The following is a 23,224-nucleotide window of genomic DNA, read 5'->3' as shown; positions in this document are numbered from 1 at the left end:
CCTCTCCATTGTCAAAGTAATAAAGAGTTTCCACTCGCATTGTCGCACGAATTCCGTTTAAATGAAAGTGCAAAAAAATCCGGCTAGATAACATCGGATGGACGATCCGAGCATGTCGGGAAGCTGGATGACCGCCAGGGCTGTTATCGCGCGATGAATCTTCCCGAGTAGCCACGAATCAATATAAGAATCGCCACGATCTGACGGGCGGATCAAAAGTTATCGTCGGAACGATATTTGTGCACCAAGGGTAGCTCACGGCCAGTAAACACCTTCCGACCGGATTCATGACTCGCATCCACTAGTACACTCATCCGCTATAGCCTGTACGTCACTGAATCTAAACAAACCCCCGCTATAATTTGACCGCAAATGAAATGTCAGAACGAATTCCGTTTATCGAATCAAACGACACTATCACCCCGCCATAATAAAGACCGGACGTCTTTGAATTCACCATCCGGAAGAAAATAAAAAGATCCGAACCGAAACGTAGGAGGCGACGAACTAAACGTGCGTTTCAGTTCGCATCGATGTTCCAGAACCGAAAGATTGTTCGAAAAAAGTGGTAGATAGCCGAAAAAAGTGACAGGGGTGTAACACGAGGACTTCCCAGGAGGTCACCCATCCTAGTACTACTCTCGCCCAAGCACGCTTAACAATGGAGTTCTGATGGGATCCAGTGCATTTGTGCTGGTATGATCGCACCCAGCATGCCTCTCCATTGTTAAAGTAATAAAGAGTTTCCACTCGCATTGTCGTACGAAGTCCGTTTAAATGAAAGTGCGAAAAAATCCTGCTAGATGACATCGGATGGACGATCCGAGCATGTCGGGAAGCCGGATGACCGCCAGGGCTGTCATTGCGCGATTAAAATCTTCCCGAGTACCCCCGAATCAATATAAGAATCGCCACGATCTGACGGGCGGATCAAAAGTTATCGTCGGAACGATATTTGTGCACCAAGGGTAGCTCACGGCCAGTAAACACCTTCCGACCGGATTCATGACTCGCATCCACTAGTACACTCATCCGCTATAGCCTGTACGTCACTGAATCTGAACAAACCCCCGCTATAATTTGACCGCAAATGAAATGTCAGAACGAATTCCGTTTATCTAATCAAACGACACTATCACCCCGCCATAATAAAGACCGGACGTCTTTGAATTCACCATCCGGAAGAAAATAAAAAGATCCGAACCGAAACGTAGGAGGCGACGCACTAAACGTGCGTTTCAGTTCGCATCGATGTTCCAGAACCGAAAGATTGTTCGAAAAAAGTGGTAGATAGCCGAAAAAAGTGACAGGGGTGCAACACGAGGACTTCCCAGGAGGTCACCCATCCTAGTACTACTCTCGCCCAAGCACGCTTAACTTCGGAGTTCTGATGGGATCCAGTGCATTTGTGCTGGTATGATCGCACCCAGCATGCCTCTCCATTGTCAAAGTAATAAAGAGTTTCCACTCGCATTGTCGTACGAAGTCCGTTTAAATGAAAGTGCGAAAAAACCCTGCTAAATGACACCGGATGGACGATCCGAGCATGTCGGAAAGCCGGATGACCGCCAAGGCTGTCATCGCGCGATGAATCTTCCCGAGTACCCCCGAATCAATATAAGAATCGCCACGATCTGACGGGCGGATCAAAAGTTATCGTCGGAACGATATTTGAGCACCAAGGGTAGCTCACGGCCAGTAAACACCTTCCGACCGGATTCATGACTCGCATCCACTAGTACACTCATCCGCTATAGCCTGTACGTCACTGAATCTGAACAAACCCCCGCTATAATTTGACCGCAAATGAAATGTCAGAACGAATTCCGTTTATCGAATCAAACGACACTATCACCCCGCCATAATAAAGACCGGACGTCTTTGAATTCACCATCCGGAAGAAAATAAAAAGATCCGAACCGAAACGTAGGAGGCGACGCACTAAACGTGCGTTTCAGTTCGCATCGATGTTCCAGAACCGAAAGATTGTTCGAAAAAAGTGGTAGATAGCCGAAAAAAGTGACAGGGGTGCAACACGAGGACTTCCCAGGAGGTCACCCATCCTAGTACTACTCTCGCCCAAGCACGCTTAACTTCGGAGTTCTGATGGGATCCAGTGCATTTGTGCTGGTATGATCGCACCCAGCATGCCTCTCCATTGCCAAAGTAATAAAGAGTTTCCACTCGCATTGTCGTACGAAGTCCGTTTAAATGAAAGTGCGAAAAAACCCTGCTAGATGACATCGGATGGACGATCCGAGCATGTCGGGAAGCCGGATGACCGCCAGGGCTGTCATCGCGCGATGAATCTTCCCGAGTAACCCCGAATCAATATAAGAATCGCCACGATCTGACGGGCGGATCAAAAGTTATCGTCGGAACGATATTTGTGCACCAAGGTTAGCTCACGGCCAGTAAACACCTTCCGACCGGATTCATGACTCGCATCTACTGGTACACTCATCCGCTATAGCCTGTACGTCACTGAATCTAAACAAACCCCCGCTATAATTTGACCGCAAATGAAATGTCAGAACGAATTCCGTTTATCGAATCAAACGACACTATCACCCCGCCATAATAAAGACCGGACGTATTTGAATTCACCATCCGGAAGAAAATAAAAAGATCCGAACCGAAACGTAGGAGGCGTCGCACTAAACGTGCGTTTCAGTTCGCATCGATGTTCCAGAACCGAAAGATTGTTCGAAAAAAGTGGTAGATAGCCGAAAAAAGTGACAGGGGTGCAACACGAGGACTTCCGAGGAGGTCACCCATCCTAGTACTACTCTCGCCCAAGCACGCTTAACTTCGGAGTTCTGATGGGATCCAGTGCATTTGTGCTGTTATGATCGCACCCAGCATGCCTCTCCATTGTCAAAGTAATAAAGAGTTTCCACTCGCATTGTCGCACGAATTCCGTTTAAATGAAAGTGCAAAAAAATCCGGCTAGATAACATCGGATGGACGATCCGAGCATGTCGGGAAGCTGGATGACCGCCAGGGCTGTTATCGCGCGATGAATCTTCCCGAGTAGCCACGAATCAATATAAGAATCGCCACGATCTGACGGGCGGATCAAAAGTTATCGTCGGAACGATATTTGTGCACCAAGGGTAGCTCACGGCCAGTAAACACCTTCCGACCGGATTCATGACTCGCATCCACTAGTACACTCATCCGTTATAGCCTGTACGTCACTGAATCTAAACAAACCCCCGCTATAATTTGACCGCAAATGAAATGTCAGAACGAATTCCGTTTATCGAATCAAACGACACTATCACCCCGCCATAATAAAGACCGGACGTCTTTGAATTCACCATCCGGAAGAAAATAAAAAGATCCGAACCGAAACGTAGGAGGCGACGCACTAAACGTGCGTTTCAGTTCGCATCGATGTTCCAGAACCGAAAGATTGTTCGAAAAAAGTGGTAGATAGCCGAAAAAAGTGACAGGGGTGTAACACGAGGACTTCCCAGGAGGTCACCCATCCTAGTACTACTCTCGCCCAAGCACGCTTAACAATGGAGTTCTGATGGGATCCAGTGCATTTGTGCTGGTATGATCGCACCCAGCATGCCTCTCCATTGTTAAAGTAATAAAGAGTTTCCACTCGCATTGTCGTACGAAGTCCGTTTAAATGAAAGTGCGAAAAAATCCTGCTAGATGACATCGGATGGACGATCCGAGCATGTCGGGAAGCCGGATGACCGCCAGGGCTGTCATTGCGCGATTAAAATCTTCCCGAGTACCCCCGAATCAATATAAGAATCGCCACGATCTGACGGGCGGATCAAAAGTTATCGTCGGAACGATATTTGTGCACCAAGGGTAGCTCACGGCCAGTAAACACCTTCCGACCGGATTCATGACTCGCATCCACTAGTACACTCATCCGCTATAGCCTGTACGTCACTGAATCTGAACAAACCCCCGCTATAATTTGACCGCAAATGAAATGTCAGAACGAATTCCGTTTATCTAATCAAACGACACTATCACCCCGCCATAATAAAGACCGGACGTCTTTGAATTCACCATCCGGAAGAAAATAAAAAGATCCGAACCGAAACGTAGGAGGCGACGCACTAAACGTGCGTTTCAGTTCGCATCGATGTTCCAGAACCGAAAGATTGTTCGAAAAAAGTGGTAGATAGCCGAAAAAAGTGACAGGGGTGCAACACGAGGACTTCCGAGGAGGTCACCCATCCTAGTACTACTCTCGCCCAAGCACGCTTAACTTCGGAGTTCTGATGGGATCCAGTGCATTTGTGCTGTTATGATCGCACCCAGCATGCCTCTCCATTGTCAAAGTAATAAAGAGTTTCCACTCGCATTGTCGCACGAATTCCGTTTAAATGAAAGTGCAAAAAAATCCGGCTAGATAACATCGGATGGACGATCCGAGCATGTCGGGAAGCTGGATGACCGCCAGGGCTGTTATCGCGCGATGAATCTTCCCGAGTAGCCACGAATCAATATAAGAATCGCCACGATCTGACGGGCGGATCAAAAGTTATCGTCGGAACGATATTTGTGCACCAAGGGTAGCTCACGGCCAGTAAACACCTTCCGACCGGATTCATGACTCGCATCCACTAGTACACTCATCCGTTATAGCCTGTACGTCACTGAATCTAAACAAACCCCCGCTATAATTTGACCGCAAATGAAATGTCAGAACGAATTCCGTTTATCGAATCAAACGACACTATCACCCCGCCATAATAAAGACCGGACGTCTTTGAATTCACCATCCGGAAGAAAATAAAAAGATCCGAACCGAAACGTAGGAGGCGACGCACTAAACGTGCGTTTCAGTTCGCATCGATGTTCCAGAACCGAAAGATTGTTCGAAAAAAGTGGTAGATAGCCGAAAAAAGTGACAGGGGTGTAACACGAGGACTTCCCAGGAGGTCACCCATCCTAGTACTACTCTCGCCCAAGCACGCTTAACAATGGAGTTCTGATGGGATCCAGTGCATTTGTGCTGGTATGATCGCACCCAGCATGCCTCTCCATTGTTAAAGTAATAAAGAGTTTCCACTCGCATTGTCGTACGAAGTCCGTTTAAATGAAAGTGCGAAAAAATCCTGCTAGATGACATCGGATGGACGATCCGAGCATGTCGGGAAGCCGGATGACCGCCAGGGCTGTCATTGCGCGATTAAAATCTTCCCGAGTACCCCCGAATCAATATAAGAATCGCCACGATCTGACGGGCGGATCAAAAGTTATCGTCGGAACGATATTTGTGCACCAAGGGTAGCTCACGGCCAGTAAACACCTTCCGACCGGATTCATGACTCGCATCCACTAGTACACTCATCCGCTATAGCCTGTACGTCACTGAATCTGAACAAACCCCCGCTATAATTTGACCGCAAATGAAATGTCAGAACGAATTCCGTTTATCTAATCAAACGACACTATCACCCCGCCATAATAAAGACCGGACGTCTTTGAATTCACCATCCGGAAGAAAATAAAAAGATCCGAACCGAAACGTAGGAGGCGACGCACTAAACGTGCGTTTCAGTTCGCATCGATGTTCCAGAACCGAAAGATTGTTCGAAAAAAGTGGTAGATAGCCGAAAAAAGTGACAGGGGTGCAACACGAGGACTTCCCAGGAGGTCACCCATCCTAGTACTACTCTCGCCCAAGCACGCTTAACTTCGGAGTTCTGATGGGATCCAGTGCATTTGTGCTGGTATGATCGCACCCAGCATGCCTCTCCATTGTCAAAGTAATAAAGAGTTTCCACTCGCATTGTCGTACGAAGTCCGTTTAAATGAAAGTGCGAAAAAACCCTGCTAAATGACATCGGATGGACGATCCGAGCATGTCGGGAAGCCGGATGACCGCCAGGGCTGTCATCGCGCGATGAATCTTCCCGAGTAACCCCGAATCAATATAAGAATCGCCACGATCTGACGGGCGGATCAAAAGTTATCGTCGGAACGATATTTGTGCACCAAGGTTAGCTCACGGCCAGTAAACACCTTCCGACCGGATTCATGACTCGCATCTACTAGTACACTCATCCGCTATAGCCTGTACGTCACTGAATCTAAACAAACCCCCGCTATAATTTGACCGCAAATGAAATGTCAGAACGAATTCCGTTTATCGAATCAAACGACACTATCACCCCGCCATAATAAAGACCGGACGTATTTGAATTCACCATCCGGAAGAAAATAAAAAGATCCGAACCGAAACGTAGGAGGCGTCGCACTAAACGTGCGTTTCAGTTCGCATCGATGTTCCAGAACCGAAAGATTGTTCGAAAAAAGTGGTAGATAGCCGAAAAAAGTGACAGGGGTGCAACACGAGGACTTCCGAGGAGGTCACCCATCCTAGTACTACTCTCGCCCAAGCACGCTTAACTTCGGAGTTCTGATGGGATCCAGTGCATTTGTGCTGTTATGATCGCACCCAGCATGCCTCTCCATTGTCAAAGTAATAAAGAGTTTCCACTCGCATTGTCGTACGAAGTCCGTTTAAATGAAAGTGCAAAAAAATCCGGCTAGATAACATCGGATGGACGATCCGAGCATGTCGGGAAGCTGGATGACCGCCAGGGCTGTTATCGCGCGATGAATCTTCCCGAGTAGCCACGAATCAATATAAGAATCGCCACGATCTGACGGGCGGATCAAAAGTTATCGTCGGAACGATATTTGTGCACCAAGGGTAGCTCACGGCCAGTAAACACCTTCCGACCGGATTCATGACTCGCATCCACTAGTACACTCATCCGCTATAGCCTGTACGTCACTGAATCTAAACAAACCCCCGCTATAATTTGACCGCAAATGAAATGTCAGAACGAATTCCGTTTATCGAATCAAACGACACTATCACCCCGCCATAATAAAGACCGGACGTCTTTGAATTCACCATCCGGAAGAAAATAAAAAGATCCGAACCGAAACGTAGGAGGCGACGCACTAAACGTGCGTTTCAGTTCGCATCGATGTTCCAGAACCGAAAGATTGTTCGAAAAAACTGGTAGATAGCCGAAAAAAGTGACAGGGGTGCAACACGAGGACTTCCCAGGAGGTCACCCATCCTAGTACTACTCTCGCCCAAGCACGCTTAACTTCGGAGTTCTGATGGGATCCAGTGCATTTGTGCTGGTATGATCGCACCCAGCATGCCTCTCCATTGTTAAAGTAATAAAGAGTTTCCACTCGCATTGTCGTACGAAGTCCGTTTAAATGAAAGTGCGAAAAAATCCTGCTAGATGACATCGGATGGACGATCCGAGCATGTCGGGAAGCCGGATGACCGCCAGGGCTGTCATTGCGCGATTAAAATCTTCCCGAGTACCCCCGAATCAATATAAGAATCGCCACGATCTGACGGGCGGATCAAAAGTTATCGTCGGAACGATATTTGTGCACCAAGGGTAGCTCACGGCCAGTAAACACCTTCTGACCGGATTCATGACTCGCATCCACTAGTACACTCATCCGCTATAGCCTGTACGTCACTGAATCTAAACAAACCCCCGCTATAATTAGACCGCAAATGAAATGTCAGAACGAATTCCGTTTATCGAATCAAACGACACTACTACCCCGCCATAATAAAGACCGGACGTATTTGAATTCACCATCCGGAAGAAAATAAAAAGATCCGAACCGAAACGTAGGAGGCGTCGCACTAAACGTGAGTTTCAGTTCGCATCGATGTTCCAGAACCGAAAGATTGTTCGAAAAAAGTGGTAGATAGCCGAAAAAAGTGACAGGGGTGCAACACGAGGACTTCCCAGGAGGTCACCCATCCTAGTACTACTCTCGCCCAAGCACGCTTAACTTCGGAGTTCTGATGGGATCCAGTGCATTTGTGCTGGTATGATCGCACCCAGCATGCCTCTCCATTGTCAAAGTAATAAAGAGTTTCCACTCGCATTGTCGTACGAAGTCCGTTTAAATGAAAGTGCGAAAAAATCCTGCTAGATGACATCGGATGGACGATCCGAGCATGTCGGGAAGCTGGATGACCGCCAGGGCTGCTATCGCGCGATGAATCTTCCCGAGTACCCCCGAATCAATATAAGAATCGCCACGATCTGACGGGCGGATCAAAAGTTATCGTCGGAACGATATTTGTGCACCACGGGTAGCTCACGGCCAGTAAACACCTTCCGACCGGATTCATGACTCGCATCCACTAGTACACTCATCCGCTATAGCCTGTACGTCACTGAATCTAAACAAACCCCCGCTATAATTTGACCGCAAATGAAATGTCAGAACGAATTCCGTTTATCGAATCAAACGACACTATCACCCCGCCATAATAAAGACCGGACGTCTTTGAATTCACCATCCGGAAGAAAATAAAAAGATCCGAACCGAAACGTATGAGGCGACGCACTAAACGTGCGTTTCAGTTCGCATCGATGTTCCAGAACCGAAAGATTGTTCGAAAAAAGTGGTAGATAGCCGAAAAAAGTGACAGGGGTGCAACACGAGGACTTCCCAGGAGGTCACCCATCCTAGTACTACTCTCGCCCAAGCACGCTTAACTTCGGAGTTCTGATGGGATCCAGTGCATTTGTGCTGGTATGATCGCACCCAGCATGCCTCTCCATTGTCAAAGTAATAAAGAGTTTCCACTCGCATTTTCGTACGAAGTCCGTTTAAATGAAAGTGCGAAAAAATCCTGCTAGATGACACCGGATGGACGATCCGAGCATGTCGGAAAGCCGGATGACCGCCAAGGCTGTCATCGCGCGATGAATCTTCCCGAGTACCCCCGAATCAATATAAGAATCGCCACGATCTGACGGGCGGATCAAAAGTTATCGTCGGAACGATATTTGAGCACCAAGGGTAGCTCACGGCCAGTAAACACCTTCCGACCGGATTCATGACTCGCATCCACTAGTACACTCATCCGCTATAGCCTGTACGTCACTGAATCTGAACAAACCCCCGCTATAATTTGACCGCAAATGAAATGTCAGAACGAATTCCGTTTATCGAATCAAACGACACTATCACCCCGCCATAATAAAGACCGGACGTCTTTGAATTCACCATCCGGAAGAAAATAAAAAGATCCGAACCGAAACGTAGGAGGCGACGCACTAAACGTGCGTTTCAGTTCGCATCGATGTTCCAGAACCGAAAGATTGTTCGAAAAAAGTGGTAGATAGCCGAAAAAACTGACAGGGGTGCAACACGAGGACTTCCCAGAAGGTCACCCATCCTAGTACTACTCTCGCCCAAGCACGCTTAACTTCGGAGTTCTGATGGGATCCAGTGCATTTGTGCTGGTATGATCGCACCCAGCATGCCTCTCCATTGTCAAAGTAATAAAGAGTTTCCACTCGCATTGTCGTACGAAGTCCGTTTAAATGAAAGTGCAAAAAAATCCTGCTAGATGACACCGGATGGACGATCCGAGCATGTCGGAAAGCCGGATGACTGCCAAGGCTGTCATCGCGCGATGAATCTTCCCGAGTACCCCCGAATCAATATAAGAATCGCCACGATCTGACGGGCCGATCAAAAGTTATCGTCGGAACGATATTTGTGCACCAAGGGTAGCTCACGGCCAGTAAACACCTTCCGACCGGATTCATGACTCGCATCCACTAGTACACTCATCCGCTATAGCCTGTACGTCACTGAATCTAAACAAACCCCCGCTATAATTTGACCGCAAATGAAATGTCAGAACGAATTCCGTTTATCGAATCAAACGACACTATCACCCCGCCATAATAAAGACCGGACGTCTTTGAATTCACCATCCGGAAGAAAATAAAAAGATCCGAACCGAAACGTAGGAGGCGACGCACTAAACGTGCGTTTCAGTTCGCATCGATGTTCCAGAACCGAAAGATTGTTCGAAAAAAGTGGTAGATAGCCGAAAAAAGTGACAGGGGTGCAACACGAGGACTTCCCAGGAGGTCACCCATCCTAGTACTACTCTCGCCCAAGCACGCTTAACTTCGGAGTTCTGATGGGATCCAGTGCATTTGTGCTGGTATGATCGCACCCAGCATGCCTCTCAATTGCCAAAGTAATAAAGAGTTTCCACTCGCATTGTCGTACGAAGTCCGTTTAAATGAAAGTGCGAAAAAACCCTGCTAGATGACATCGGATGGACGATCCGAGCATGTCGGGAAGCCGGATGACCGCCAGGGCTGTCATCGCGCGATGAATCTTCCCGAGTAACCCCGAATCAATATAAGAATCGCCACGATCTGACGGGCGGATCAAAAGTTATCGTCGGAACGATATTTGTGCACCAAGGTTAGCTCACGGCCAGTAAACACCTTCCGACCGGATTCATGACTCGCATCTACTAGTACACTCATCCGCTATAGCCTGTACGTCACTGAATCTAAACAAACCCCCGCTATAATTTGACCGCAAATGAAATGTCAGAACGAATTCCGTTTATCGAATCAAACGACACTATCACCCCGCCATAATAAAGACCGGACGTATTTGAATTCACCATCCGGAAGAAAATAAAAAGATCCGAACCGAAACGTAGGAGGCGTCGCACTAAACGTGCGTTTCAGTTCGCATCGATGTTCCAGAACCGAAAGATTGTTCGAAAAAAGTGGTAGATAGCCGAAAAAAGTGACAGGGGTGCAACACGAGGACTTCCGAGGAGGTCACCCATCCTAGTACTACTCTCGCCCAAGCACGCTTAACTTCGGAGTTCTGATGGGATCCAGTGCATTTGTGCTGTTATGATCGCACCCAGCATGCCTCTCCATTGTCAAAGTAATAAAGAGTTTCCACTCGCATTGTCGTACGAAGTCCGTTTAAATGAAAGCGCAAAAAAATCCGGCTAGATAACATCGGATGGACGATCCGAGCATGTCGGGAAGCTGGATGACCGCCAGGGCTGTTATCGCGCGATGAATCTTCCCGAGTAGCCACGAATCAATATAAGAATCGCCACGATCTGACGGGCGGATCAAAAGTTATCGTCGGAACGATATTTGTGCACCAAGGGTAGCTCACGGCCAGTAAACACCTTCCGACCGGATTCATGACTCGCATCCACTAGTACACTCATCCGCTATAGCCTGTACGTCACTGAATCTAAACAAACCCCCGCTATAATTTGACCGCAAATGAAATGTCAGAACGAATTCCGTTTATCGAATCAAACGACACTATCACCCCGCCATAATAAAGACCGGACGTCTTTGAATTCACCATCCGGAAGAAAATAAAAAGATCCGAACCGAAACGTAGGAGGCGACGCACTAAACGTGCGTTTCAGTTCGCATCGATGTTCCAGAACCGAAAGATTGTTCGAAAAAAGTGGTAGATAGCCGAAAAAAGTGACAGGGGTGCAACACGAGGACTTCCCAGGAGGTCACCCATCCTAGTACTACTCTCGCCCAAGCACGCTTAACTTCGGAGTTCTGATGGGATCCAGTGCATTTGTGCTGGTATGATCGCACCCAGCATGCCTCTCCATTGCCAAAGTAATAAAGAGTTTCCACTCGCATTGTCGTACGAAGTCCGTTTAAATGAAAGTGCGAAAAAACCCTGCTAGATGACATCGGATGGACGATCCGAGCATGTCGGGAAGCCGGATGACCGCCAGGGCTGTCATCGCGCGATGAATCTTCCCGAGTAACCCCGAATCAATATAAGAATCGCCACGATCTGACGGGCGGATCAAAAGTTATCGTCGGAACGATATTTGTGCACCAAGGTTAGCTCACGGCCAGTAAACACCTTCCGACCGGATTCATGACTCGCATCTACTGGTACACTCATCCGCTATAGCCTGTACGTCACTGAATCTAAACAAACCCCCGCTATAATTTGACCGCAAATGAAATGTCAGAACGAATTCCGTTTATCGAATCAAACGACACTATCACCCCGCCATAATAAAGACCGGACGTATTTGAATTCACCATCCGGAAGAAAATAAAAAGATCCGAACCGAAACGTAGGAGGCGTCGCACTAAACGTGCGTTTCAGTTCGCATCGATGTTCCAGAACCGAAAGATTGTTCGAAAAAAGTGGTAGATAGCCGAAAAAAGTGACAGGGGTGCAACACGAGGACTTCCGAGGAGGTCACCCATCCTAGTACTACTCTCGCCCAAGCACGCTTAACTTCGGAGTTCTGATGGGATCCAGTGCATTTGTGCTGTTATGATCGCACCCAGCATGCCTCTCCATTGTCAAAGTAATAAAGAGTTTCCACTCGCATTGTCGCACGAATTCCGTTTAAATGAAAGTGCAAAAAAATCCGGCTAGATAACATCGGATGGACGATCCGAGCATGTCGGGAAGCTGGATGACCGCCAGGGCTGTTATCGCGCGATGAATCTTCCCGAGTAGCCACGAATCAATATAAGAATCGCCACGATCTGACGGGCGGATCAAAAGTTATCGTCGGAACGATATTTGTGCACCAAGGGTAGCTCACGGCCAGTAAACACCTTCCGACCGGATTCATGACTCGCATCCACTAGTACACTCATCCGCTATAGCCTGTACGTCACTGAATCTAAACAAACCCCCGCTATAATTTGACCGCAAATGAAATGTCAGAACGAATTCCGTTTATCGAATCAAACGACACTATCACCCCGCCATAATAAAGACCGGACGTCTTTGAATTCACCATCCGGAAGAAAATAAAAAGATCCGAACCGAAACGTAGGAGGCGACGAACTAAACGTGCGTTTCAGTTCGCATCGATGTTCCAGAACCGAAAGATTGTTCGAAAAAAGTGGTAGATAGCCGAAAAAAGTGACAGGGGTGTAACACGAGGACTTCCCAGGAGGTCACCCATCCTAGTACTACTCTCGCCCAAGCACGCTTAACAATGGAGTTCTGATGGGATCCAGTGCATTTGTGCTGGTATGATCGCACCCAGCATGCCTCTCCATTGTTAAAGTAATAAAGAGTTTCCACTCGCATTGTCGTACGAAGTCCGTTTAAATGAAAGTGCGAAAAAATCCTGCTAGATGACATCGGATGGACGATCCGAGCATGTCGGGAAGCCGGATGACCGCCAGGGCTGTCATTGCGCGATTAAAATCTTCCCGAGTACCCCCGAATCAATATAAGAATCGCCACGATCTGACGGGCGGATCAAAAGTTATCGTCGGAACGATATTTGTGCACCAAGGGTAGCTCACGGCCAGTAAACACCTTCCGACCGGATTCATGACTCGCATCCACTAGTACACTCATCCGCTATAGCCTGTACGTCACTGAATCTGAACAAACCCCCGCTATAATTTGACCGCAAATGAAATGTCAGAACGAATTCCGTTTATCTAATCAAACGACACTATCACCCCGCCATAATAAAGACCGGACGTCTTTGAATTCACCATCCGGAAGAAAATAAAAAGATCCGAACCGAAACGTAGGAGGCGACGCACTAAACGTGCGTTTCAGTTCGCATCGATGTTCCAGAACCGAAAGATTGTTCGAAAAAAGTGGTAGATAGCCGAAAAAAGTGACAGGGGTGCAACACGAGGACTTCCCAGGAGGTCACCCATCCTAGTACTACTCTCGCCCAAGCACGCTTAACTTCGGAGTTCTGATGGGATCCAGTGCATTTGTGCTGGTATGATCGCACCCAGCATGCCTCTCCATTGTCAAAGTAATAAAGAGTTTCCACTCGCATTGTCGTACGAAGTCCGTTTAAATGAAAGTGCGAAAAAACCCTGCTAAATGACATCGGATGGACGATCCGAGCATGTCGGGAAGCCGGATGACCGCCAGGGCTGTCATCGCGCGATGAATCTTCCCGAGTAACCCCGAATCAATATAAGAATCGCCACGATCTGACGGGCGGATCAAAAGTTATCGTCGGAACGATATTTGTGCACCAAGGTTAGCTCACGGCCAGTAAACACCTTCCGACCGGATTCATGACTCGCATCTACTAGTACACTCATCCGCTATAGCCTGTACGTCACTGAATCTAAACAAACCCCCGCTATAATTTGACCGCAAATGAAATGTCAGAACGAATTCCGTTTATCGAATCAAACGACACTATCACCCCGCCATAATAAAGACCGGACGTATTTGAATTCACCATCCGGAAGAAAATAAAAAGATCCGAACCGAAACGTAGGAGGCGTCGCACTAAACGTGCGTTTCAGTTCGCATCGATGTTCCAGAACCGAAAGATTGTTCGAAAAAAGTGGTAGATAGCCGAAAAAAGTGTCAGGGGTGCAACACGAGGACTTCCGAGGAGGTCACCCATCCTAGTACTACTCTCGCCCAAGCACGCTTAACTTCAGAGTTCTGATGGGATCCAGTGCATTTGTGCTGTTATGATCGCACCCAGCATGCCTCTCCATTGTCAAAGTAATAAAGAGTTTCCACTCGCATTGTCGTACGAAGTCCGTTTAAATGAAAGTGCAAAAAAATCCGGCTAGATAACATCGGATGGACGATCCGAGCATGTCGGGAAGCTGGATGACCGCCAGGGCTGTTATCGCGCGATGAATCTTCCCGAGTAGCCACGAATCAATATAAGAATCGCCACGATCTGACGGGCGGATCAAAAGTTATCGTCGGAACGATATTTGTGCACCAAGGGTAGCTCACGGCCAGTAAACACCTTCCGACCGGATTCATGACTCGCATCCACTAGTACACTCATCCGCTATAGCCTGTACGTCACTGAATCTAAACAAACCCCCGCTATAATTTGACCGCAAATGAAATGTCAGAACGAATTCCGTTTATCGAATCAAACGACACTATCACCCCGCCATAATAAAGACCGGACGTCTTTGAATTCACCATCCGGAAGAAAATAAAAAGATCCGAACCGAAACGTAGGAGGCGACGCACTAAACGTGCGTTTCAGTTCGCATCGATGTTCCAGAACCGAAAGATTGTTCGAAAAAACTGGTAGATAGCCGAAAAAAGTGACAGGGGTGCAACACGAGGACTTCCCAGGAGGTCACCCATCCTAGTACTACTCTCGCCCAAGCACGCTTAACTTCGGAGTTCTGATGGGATCCAGTGCATTTGTGCTGGTATGATCGCACCCAGCATGCCTCTCCATTGTTAAAGTAATAAAGAGTTTCCACTCGCATTGTCGTACGAAGTCCGTTTAAATGAAAGTGCGAAAAAATCCTGCTAGATGACATCGGATGGACGATCCGAGCATGTCGGGAAGCCGGATGACCGCCAGGGCTGTCATTGCGCGATTAAAATCTTCCCGAGTACCCCCGAATCAATATAAGAATCGCCACGATCTGACGGGCGGATCAAAAGTTATCGTCGGAACGATATTTGTGCACCAAGGGTAGCTCACGGCCAGTAAACACCTTCTGACCGGATTCATGACTCGCATCCACTAGTACACTCATCCGCTATAGCCTGTTGTAGACACCCACATTTTGCCTTACTTTAACCAACAATAACCTAATATATTGATCCGTAGAATTTCATTGGTAAAGTATGCATCCTCAAATTTTTTGAAAAAAACAAAATGATAAAGAGATGTACCTGGTGAGATGATTAGACCCGAAAAATTGAAAAATACCCTGATTGGTGAATTTAGTGTGTTAAATCCATGTGAGAACCCCCTCTATCATTGATTTATATGTTTTAGGTCATTAATATCTTGATCTGACTTTATGGATCATCAATCGGGACAAAATAAGCTAGGGTCACTTCATAGCCCGGACCCTGATTCTATTCCGAGACCCGATTTCCGTAAATCGTTAGATCAGTGGCAGATCATGACCTGGGTCTAACCATCCAAAACCACCTAACCTCTCCTCTCATCCTAACCATCCAAACCTCACCTAACCTCTCCTCTCATCATAACCATCCAAACCTCACCAAACCTCACCTAACCTCACCTAACCTCACCTAACCTTACCTAACCTCACCTAACCGTACCTAACCTCACCTAACCTCACCTAACCTCCTATCCCATTCTCCTATAAATACCCTCTCATCCCACCATCAAAAGGAAAGAGAAGAGAAGAAAAGAAGAGAGAACCCCTCTCTTAGAAAATTCAAGCCCTCTCTCTAGACCAAATCCCTCTTCTCCATAAGTTTGCATGGAATATCGTCTACAAAAAGGTATGCCTTTTGGAATTTTATTTTCTTTTCTATATTTGTAGGATTGAGTGTTGTTTTGCGTATATTTTGGTTGATGTCATGTTTAATTTCGTACTAGTTTGGCCTTGGTCATGTTCTCACTTATGCTAAATATAATTAATGTGATAGGGTCATTAGAACCTATTTGTGATGGGATTTTGAAATCATTGGCTTGTTAGGGAATTTAGATTTCTTTTGGGAAAACAATTCATTAAAAATTTTGAACGTTTACAAGAAAGAAAACTTGAATTTTACGTGAATTATCAAAACCCATTTAATTTGGCTTACAAAATCTCCATCTTTCAATTGATAACAACAGCCCCCACTCCAATTTGATAACAACAGCCCCCACTCAATCTCAAGAACCCAATATCCATACCCCACCTTGCCAAGTAGATAAAAACAACCCCTTTTTCAAACATCCCATTTGAATATAATCTCAGGCCCATTCAAGCCATTTTTCATATTCACCGTCTTTTAATCACTAAAAAAAATAAGAACTATCAAAAGAAAACATGGGGGTGCCAATATCATTCCCGTCATAGTGCTAGCTGTTAGACTTTAAACAGATTTTTCGACCTCTAAACAACAGAATCGTGGGAAATGGTTAACTACAAAGTCGTAGATATTTTCGTGCCGTTTCCAACGAGTATTCGTGCTAGATCAGACGGCGAGTGGTTAAAAAGTTAAGTCCAAAATGGTTGCGGCACACCTTTAGGCATTTCCAGTTTAATGTTGCTGTCCTTTTGTTTGCAACACAAATTCGAACCTCTAAATCACAGATTTACAAACAATGGAGAACTAAAAAGTTGTAGCCCTATAAAAGATCTTTCCAACGCATGTTCGTACGTTGAATTTGGCCAAGCGGTTAAAGAGTTACGACAGTTTTAGTGGGCTGCATTTGTTAGATCTTTTAATGGTCAGTGGTTTGTCGAATTTGTGCAATTGTCAAAACTTGGTTGTGTTAACGTCATTTTCCAAACCAAAATCGAAAGACATTAATCTAAAGTACATCCAACCTAAAATTAACAAAACTAAAATTCACCCATTTAAAATCCACTGATAAAAATCCGTTAAAAGCCATTAACCAAAAGACCACTAAAAATTTCAAGTGAAACTAAAACCTTCTAAATAAACAACTTTAAAAGCTACCAAACACACTAAATACCTTCAGATAATAAAAGCTTCAAGAAAACTCTAAAAGTTTCCACAAGCCCAAAAGAATTCGAGATTTCCAAGAGCCGGTGGATTCAAAATTCCTTTAGGAACCCTTAGAGCCCAATTTAGGAACACCGGTGTCGTGTCGTGTCCTAAGTTTTAGGGAGTCTTAGGTTTTAGGGAGTCCTAGAGTTAGGAGTCCAGCCTCATCACGGACGTTTGCTATGTATAGCAACCGTGCCATAGGTCTAGTTACACTAGTCACCCAATCTTTCCCTAGGACAAGCCTAGTAAACTAGGATGTAGGCAAACCTGCATTAGTCTAAGGGACCATTTGCATTTAGATGAGAATCATATAGCATCTTAGATGAAATCTTAAGATAATAAAATCCTCAACTTGAATTAAATAACTTCTCCTAAAACTGTTGAAACAGTCAATCCCGTCTAGGTCGGTGTCCTAGTTGAGTTAGGCATAAGTAGCTTAGCTTAGGTGCACCGAACTACGTCGACTCTGATCCCAGTAAGGCTTGGGTACGTAGGCAGCTTGGATGTCTGATGGCATACCACCCGCGAGTCGGCACCACAAACAAATTGTGGTGTTTTGTATATTAATTTTCTTGTAAATGCTTAATCAAATCACTTAGGATTTTCCATGAAATTAGAATTCTAGGAGAACTTTCACTTAGAATGAATCCAGACAAATTAATAAATCAAGATACACATCTAGGATTCACATTAAAATTAGATCATAGGATGCATGTCACTTAGTTCGCACATTAACATAGAGTTGAATGAGCCATTTAAAATAAATTTAAAAGAATTAGCTTTTGGAATCGAAGACCGATTATCGGGCAGGAATGGTGCATGTGGCGGATAACTCCCCATACCTTCCATTCTCGTAACCAGGTAGCGAGTCTAGATTTCTGGTTAATTACGGGTCCTAGATCCCACATCTAGGTGGCGACTCTGTCAGTCTCTTTCGTGTGGAATTCGGATTGCCTTAGTGATCCCAAGTTCACAGGAAAGATTAATTCAAATCAACATTAAAATGCACACGCCAATCGCGTGGGTACGAGAGACCAAGAGAGAGAGCGCGGCGGCTCGCGCCACACCCCTCTCGCGGGATCAGGGTACCACAGTTTGGCGACTCTGCTGGGGATCACCTAACTTCATTAAAATTCCAAAAGATAATTCATTTGAATTTAATTTAACCGGCTCATAAGAACTCTATCTCTTGTATACTTGTCAGATTAGTTTGTCTTGTTTTATTTTCTCATCACATTTTACTCAAACTTAATCTAACAAAACCTGAAGGCATCATAGATCGCGCGAACTTATTGCACACAATTACATCACTTGCATCTAAACCCTTGCATCTCACGTGCACACACGTCCTATTTTAGGAACCCGGAGTGTTATCTAGCATGGTTGACTGGGATTTCATCACCTGGTGCCTCTGTGCTAGAGAAGCATTCCACCCTTAGCCTGGTACCTTTATGGTACGTAAACGGATCTCTTGTTCACGTACTGATACGCCGGACACTGGTACAGTATATCGAGCAGGGATTCGCGTTAAGGGAACTCTTGGCCTTACCCCTAGATTAACCCACACATGCATGTAGTATACGAACACATGTGCATCACGTGTGTGAGCCTAGTTTAGGATATCCTACCCATTGGTGTTTAGATTAGGCCGTGGTCCATCTTCCAATGGTCACGATCGGTCCTTATATACACGAACAAAGTCATGAGTCGAGATTCTCTCTCCACTCCGATAGATTAGGATTAAGGTTGATGCCTTCAGGTAACACTGATAAAATGTGAAAAAAAAAAAATTCCCTTTGAGTTAGGATATAAATCCCATCATTTCCAAAGATCTCATAGGATTAGTCATTCATGATCTATCCGTTGAAAGCAATCTTATGCTATCTCATCTAATCTTTTGATCGTGCGTCTTTCGTTCTTCTGTCATACGATTCGATCGTATCTTCATGCCATCCCCTAACTGGCAGATGCAGAATCTCACAATCTTTCGATTATGCGTTCTCATGATCTGATCATGCCTGGTCCAGATAATCCAATCTTGCTTGTACCCCTGGTCTGTTCCTCCTCTAGGGGCTACCTTTTTCAAGATTATTTTGCTAAGTCCTTCAGAGTTCACTCTCAGAATCCTTGAGCTAGGGGCATTTCCCTATGCGAATCAGTCATCATTGTCCAAAATTGAAAGTATCAGCCATGATGATGTTCAGAACGAACCAGCCTTCGCCGAGCCTTCAACGCCAAACAGTTGCAGCAGTTAAAGTTTTAGTCACTTACTATTTTATGTTGAGTCAGTCATCATGGTCAGTATAATTGTTGAGTCCGGTCTTACAGTTAAAGGTCAATGCCTAGTCCAGGCAAGTTATCTTCTGTTTCCCTTTCTTATTTAGAGTTGTGAATCCTGAGCATGTTCAGGATAGGTCGTCTGATGTAATAGCTTTTCTTTAAATAAAATTTCAGTCAGTTCCAAAAAGTTCACTTGTGTCTGTTCTTAAGTGTGCTTCTGATCTTAAAATAAGACTCCCTCTTCAAATGAGGACAAAATTGACGAAACTCCACTTGAGTCACAGCAATTACTTGAACGAGAGGAGGAGCGCCAATCCCAACCTTTCAAAGATGAAATTGAAATGATAAACACTGGCACTGAAACTTTGATTCAGTGAATGCCGATTGAAAATACATTACCCTCTAAAGAGTGTGAAGAATTGATAAAATTATTTCAAGAATAAGAAGATTGTCTAGAAAAGCTACAACCGATACCAGGGGCAAGACATAGATGGAAAGCTCAAAGAAAATGAAGAAAGTGAGAAGATATATGCTATACAAGGGGCATAGAGTGGAAACAACTTTCATATTTCCAATCAATGACCTTGGTTCTCAAATTCATAGCAAAAAGCCAACAAATTCAAGATGAAAAGTTCAAGAGCAAACAATGAAAAATGATCATCAGATATCGAGAGTACGAATCCATAGATGGAGGATGTCAAAGAACAAGTTTCGCTCTATGAAAGTCGAAAGCACACTTTAGAATCTTGGAAGAAGAAGATCCATTATCTCTTACCTGGAAATGCCGTCAAACTCCGTAAAAAAAAAAAAAACAAAACAAAACAAAAAAGAAAAAAATAATCAGTACCAGACGGACTCTAGCCAATCTGAACATCGGAAGGCCCCCTTTGGCCGAATAAATCCCAAAATCAGAACCAATGTCAAAAGAATACCGGTTTGCAAACCCTTCGAGCCTGAATAAAATTTTCTTGAAAACCCATCAAACCAGGGGCATTTCCCCGAACTACGCGAGACCTGATCCCTATACTGGGGTACGTAGGCAACTCGGTTGAACCGAGTTCGGTCGATTCAAAAAGGAAAAGAAATTCAATCCTTTCAAAAAAAAAAAAAGAGAGGGACAAGTTCCAAAAGAAGAGAAGTTAATTGTTCCAGAAAGAAAAGAAAAAAGGAAAAAAAAAATCAAACAATTTATCTTCAAACTAGGGGCATTCGCCCTGAACTACACACGACCTGATTCCTACCTTGGGATATGTAGGCGACCTGTTCACAGGTTCGGTCGAAATCTTTGTTGAGCCTTAAGCCATTCTTTGAAAAGCCCTATCCTACCTATAAAAGTCCTTCTGGTGTTCAGAACTAATGAGCTAGATCCCGAGACACAATAAAAAAAAAAAAAAAATGATGAATAAGAAAAAGAGCGGAGTTTGAAGATCTGCTAGACTGAAAACCTGAAAGGGCGGTCTAGGCAAAATTTAAGATCATTCCCCTGCTAAGTTGAAAACCCGAAAGGGCGGCTTAGGCAGAAGCTAAGGAGATAGCCTGCTGGATCAAAAACCTAGAAAGGTGGTTCAGGCAAAAGTTAAGGCTAGCACGGTCCGCCAAGTTAAAAACCCCGAAGAGGTGACTTGGTCACGGTAAGAGAATCAGTATAAGAAGGCTACAGCCGGTATCAAGACTGAAGATCAACTGAAGTTCAAGCAAATTCAAGTGACATCCTCAAAACTGGGTGCATTGAAGCTAAGCAATCTTAGGGGTCGTAATTAAATTCTTGAGGCATTACTGTTTCAAGGAAGAAGTCCAGTGTTTACGATTTAAAAAAAAAGCATTCCTCGAAAGGATAGACTTACCAAATAAAATGTTAACTAAGTCAGAAGCATTACTGTGTCTGTCAGTGTAGTTAGTCAATCTTTGTCATTCTAAGTTCACTCCTTCAGGGCTGCTCAATCCTTTGAGTAGTGCCTTTCATCTAAGTTTTCTCTTTAGAAAGAGTCAATCGTCGTTCCTATGTCCAAATGATGTAACTGTCTTGGTGAAGGAGGCCCGGCCTAGGCAGCTCCCTGCAATTATACCTGAAAGGGTTCGAGAATCTAGTCAAACAGCTACATTTCAAAGAAGATCAACTCAGAAGAGTTCAGAAGTAGAAACATCAAAAAGCCCAGCTTCCGTAAAAAGATCATACCCCAGGAAGGCACCTTAAGCTTGGAAGAGCCCCAGATGCAATGGTGGTTGAGCCAATTTCTCAGAAAGATGAACCATTAAAATTCGGAATCTCCTTCCAGTTAGTTAAATACTATCCTGGTCAAGAAATGTTTATCTAAACACCTGTCAAGAGGCAAATCCCACTTTTTCATGATTATATCCAAGAGAGCCATTGTTCTAAATTACCAATCTCAAATGTCTTGTTCAAGGTTTCAGTTATCAAAATCCCAAGAAGACAAGACCAACAGTCTCATTGAGAAAAATCTTGTTGAAGTTTCATAAAAGTGTTCCTAATCCATTCTTGTTACTAATGGTTCTTCGTTCATAAGGTTGGTCGTCTCATCATTCGTCAAAGTCTTGGTTTCCAATATCTTTACTGGGCACGATCTATAATGTCCCCGATTTCATTAAGTTCAAATCCAAAATTCATCAAATCCAATTCTACGTCAAATTCAAATTCATGAAAACCTCTAAATTCCTTGAGCCCGTTTGTGAACGGTGTCTCATTCTCTGAGTCCATTTGTGAATGGTCTCATCTTCTCCTTGAGCCCGTTTGTGAACGGTGCCTCATTTTCTGAGTCCATTTGTGAATGGTCTCGTGTCCTCTTTGAGCCCGTTTGTGAAGGGTGCCTCATTTCTCGAGTCCATTTGTGAATGGTCTCATCTTCTCCTTGAGCCCGTTTGCGGACGGTACCTCATTTTCCAAAAATAAAAAAATTTATCAAATCCAAATCCTTAATTAAAAAATAAAATAAAATCCAATCCTACGTCAAATTCAAGTTCATAAAAAATATCTAAATTCTTCGAGCCCGTTTGTGAACGGGGCCTCATTTCTCGAGTCCATTTGTGAATGGTCTCGTCTTCTCCTTGAACCCGTTTGTGAACGGTGTCTCATTCTCTGAGTCCATTTGTGAATAGTCTCATCTTCTCCTTGAGCCCGTTTGTGAACGGTGCCTCATTTTCTGAGTCCATTTGTGAATGGTCTCGTGTCCTCTTTGAGCCCGTTTGTGAACGGTGCCTCATTTCTCGAGTCCATTTGTGAATGGTCTTGTCTTCTCCTTGAGCCCGTTTGTGAACGGTGCCTCATTTCTCGAATCCATTTGTGAATGGTCTCGTCTTCTCCTTGAGCCCGTTTGTGAACGGTGCCTCTTTTCTTCGAGTCCATACAACTATGGTCTCTTATCCTCTTTGAACATCATACATCTATGATGTCTCATTTCCTTGGAATCCGTACAAATACGGTATTTCATTCTGTTCGAGTCCATACAACTATGGTCTCTTATACTCTCTGAACATCATACAACTATGATGTCTCATTCCCTTGGAATCCGTACAAATACGGTATTTCATTCTCTTCGAGTCCATACAACTATGGTCTCTTATCCCCTTTTGAACATCATACAACTATGATGTCCCATTCCTTTGGAATCCGTACAAATAC

At 45.0% G+C, this 23,224-nt stretch overlaps 21 non-coding genes across 21 annotated transcripts; all 21 read right to left on the bottom strand.

Annotated features, from left to right (window-relative positions):
- Positions 1-591: 591 nt before the first annotated feature.
- Positions 592-710, bottom strand: LOC143874670 (5S ribosomal RNA). The gene has a single exon (XR_013249342.1). It is a non-coding gene; the product is annotated as a 5S ribosomal RNA (ribosomal RNA).
- Positions 711-1,309: 599 nt separating this feature from the next.
- On the bottom strand, positions 1,310-1,428 carry LOC143871363 (5S ribosomal RNA). The gene has a single exon (XR_013246133.1). It is a non-coding gene; the product is annotated as a 5S ribosomal RNA (ribosomal RNA).
- A 597-nt stretch (positions 1,429-2,025) lies between these two features.
- On the bottom strand, positions 2,026-2,144 carry LOC143871352 (5S ribosomal RNA). The gene has a single exon (XR_013246122.1). It is a non-coding gene; the product is annotated as a 5S ribosomal RNA (ribosomal RNA).
- Positions 2,145-2,741: 597 nt separating this feature from the next.
- Positions 2,742-2,860, bottom strand: LOC143874717 (5S ribosomal RNA). The gene has a single exon (XR_013249388.1). It is a non-coding gene; the product is annotated as a 5S ribosomal RNA (ribosomal RNA).
- A 597-nt stretch (positions 2,861-3,457) lies between these two features.
- Positions 3,458-3,576, bottom strand: LOC143874669 (5S ribosomal RNA). The gene has a single exon (XR_013249341.1). It is a non-coding gene; the product is annotated as a 5S ribosomal RNA (ribosomal RNA).
- A 599-nt stretch (positions 3,577-4,175) lies between these two features.
- On the bottom strand, positions 4,176-4,294 carry LOC143874716 (5S ribosomal RNA). Its single transcript, XR_013249387.1, has one exon. It is a non-coding gene; the product is annotated as a 5S ribosomal RNA (ribosomal RNA).
- A 597-nt stretch (positions 4,295-4,891) lies between these two features.
- LOC143874668 (5S ribosomal RNA) lies at positions 4,892-5,010 on the bottom strand. Its single transcript, XR_013249340.1, has one exon. It is a non-coding gene; the product is annotated as a 5S ribosomal RNA (ribosomal RNA).
- Positions 5,011-5,609: 599 nt separating this feature from the next.
- LOC143871339 (5S ribosomal RNA) lies at positions 5,610-5,728 on the bottom strand. Its single transcript, XR_013246110.1, has one exon. It is a non-coding gene; the product is annotated as a 5S ribosomal RNA (ribosomal RNA).
- A 597-nt stretch (positions 5,729-6,325) lies between these two features.
- LOC143874715 (5S ribosomal RNA) lies at positions 6,326-6,444 on the bottom strand. Its single transcript, XR_013249386.1, has one exon. It is a non-coding gene; the product is annotated as a 5S ribosomal RNA (ribosomal RNA).
- A 597-nt stretch (positions 6,445-7,041) lies between these two features.
- Positions 7,042-7,160, bottom strand: LOC143871327 (5S ribosomal RNA). Its single transcript, XR_013246099.1, has one exon. It is a non-coding gene; the product is annotated as a 5S ribosomal RNA (ribosomal RNA).
- A 599-nt stretch (positions 7,161-7,759) lies between these two features.
- LOC143871316 (5S ribosomal RNA) lies at positions 7,760-7,878 on the bottom strand. The gene has a single exon (XR_013246088.1). It is a non-coding gene; the product is annotated as a 5S ribosomal RNA (ribosomal RNA).
- A 597-nt stretch (positions 7,879-8,475) lies between these two features.
- LOC143871304 (5S ribosomal RNA) lies at positions 8,476-8,594 on the bottom strand. The gene has a single exon (XR_013246077.1). It is a non-coding gene; the product is annotated as a 5S ribosomal RNA (ribosomal RNA).
- A 597-nt stretch (positions 8,595-9,191) lies between these two features.
- Positions 9,192-9,310, bottom strand: LOC143873107 (5S ribosomal RNA). Its single transcript, XR_013247828.1, has one exon. It is a non-coding gene; the product is annotated as a 5S ribosomal RNA (ribosomal RNA).
- A 597-nt stretch (positions 9,311-9,907) lies between these two features.
- On the bottom strand, positions 9,908-10,026 carry LOC143871293 (5S ribosomal RNA). Its single transcript, XR_013246066.1, has one exon. It is a non-coding gene; the product is annotated as a 5S ribosomal RNA (ribosomal RNA).
- A 597-nt stretch (positions 10,027-10,623) lies between these two features.
- LOC143874714 (5S ribosomal RNA) lies at positions 10,624-10,742 on the bottom strand. Its single transcript, XR_013249385.1, has one exon. It is a non-coding gene; the product is annotated as a 5S ribosomal RNA (ribosomal RNA).
- A 597-nt stretch (positions 10,743-11,339) lies between these two features.
- On the bottom strand, positions 11,340-11,458 carry LOC143871279 (5S ribosomal RNA). The gene has a single exon (XR_013246054.1). It is a non-coding gene; the product is annotated as a 5S ribosomal RNA (ribosomal RNA).
- A 597-nt stretch (positions 11,459-12,055) lies between these two features.
- On the bottom strand, positions 12,056-12,174 carry LOC143874713 (5S ribosomal RNA). Its single transcript, XR_013249384.1, has one exon. It is a non-coding gene; the product is annotated as a 5S ribosomal RNA (ribosomal RNA).
- A 597-nt stretch (positions 12,175-12,771) lies between these two features.
- LOC143874667 (5S ribosomal RNA) lies at positions 12,772-12,890 on the bottom strand. Its single transcript, XR_013249339.1, has one exon. It is a non-coding gene; the product is annotated as a 5S ribosomal RNA (ribosomal RNA).
- Positions 12,891-13,489: 599 nt separating this feature from the next.
- On the bottom strand, positions 13,490-13,608 carry LOC143871268 (5S ribosomal RNA). The gene has a single exon (XR_013246043.1). It is a non-coding gene; the product is annotated as a 5S ribosomal RNA (ribosomal RNA).
- Positions 13,609-14,205: 597 nt separating this feature from the next.
- On the bottom strand, positions 14,206-14,324 carry LOC143874988 (5S ribosomal RNA). The gene has a single exon (XR_013249656.1). It is a non-coding gene; the product is annotated as a 5S ribosomal RNA (ribosomal RNA).
- Positions 14,325-14,921: 597 nt separating this feature from the next.
- Positions 14,922-15,040, bottom strand: LOC143871256 (5S ribosomal RNA). The gene has a single exon (XR_013246032.1). It is a non-coding gene; the product is annotated as a 5S ribosomal RNA (ribosomal RNA).
- Between the last annotated feature and the right edge of the window lie 8,184 nt (positions 15,041-23,224).

The sequence above is a fragment of the Tasmannia lanceolata genome, unplaced genomic scaffold (genome assembly GCF_043159265.1).
Source record: "Tasmannia lanceolata isolate RefF3 unplaced genomic scaffold, GAP_Taslan_0.1 ptg000003l, whole genome shotgun sequence".
Taxonomy (NCBI): domain Eukaryota; kingdom Viridiplantae; phylum Streptophyta; class Magnoliopsida; order Canellales; family Winteraceae; genus Tasmannia; species Tasmannia lanceolata.
This window is presented reverse-complemented; position numbering and strand designations above follow the sequence as displayed.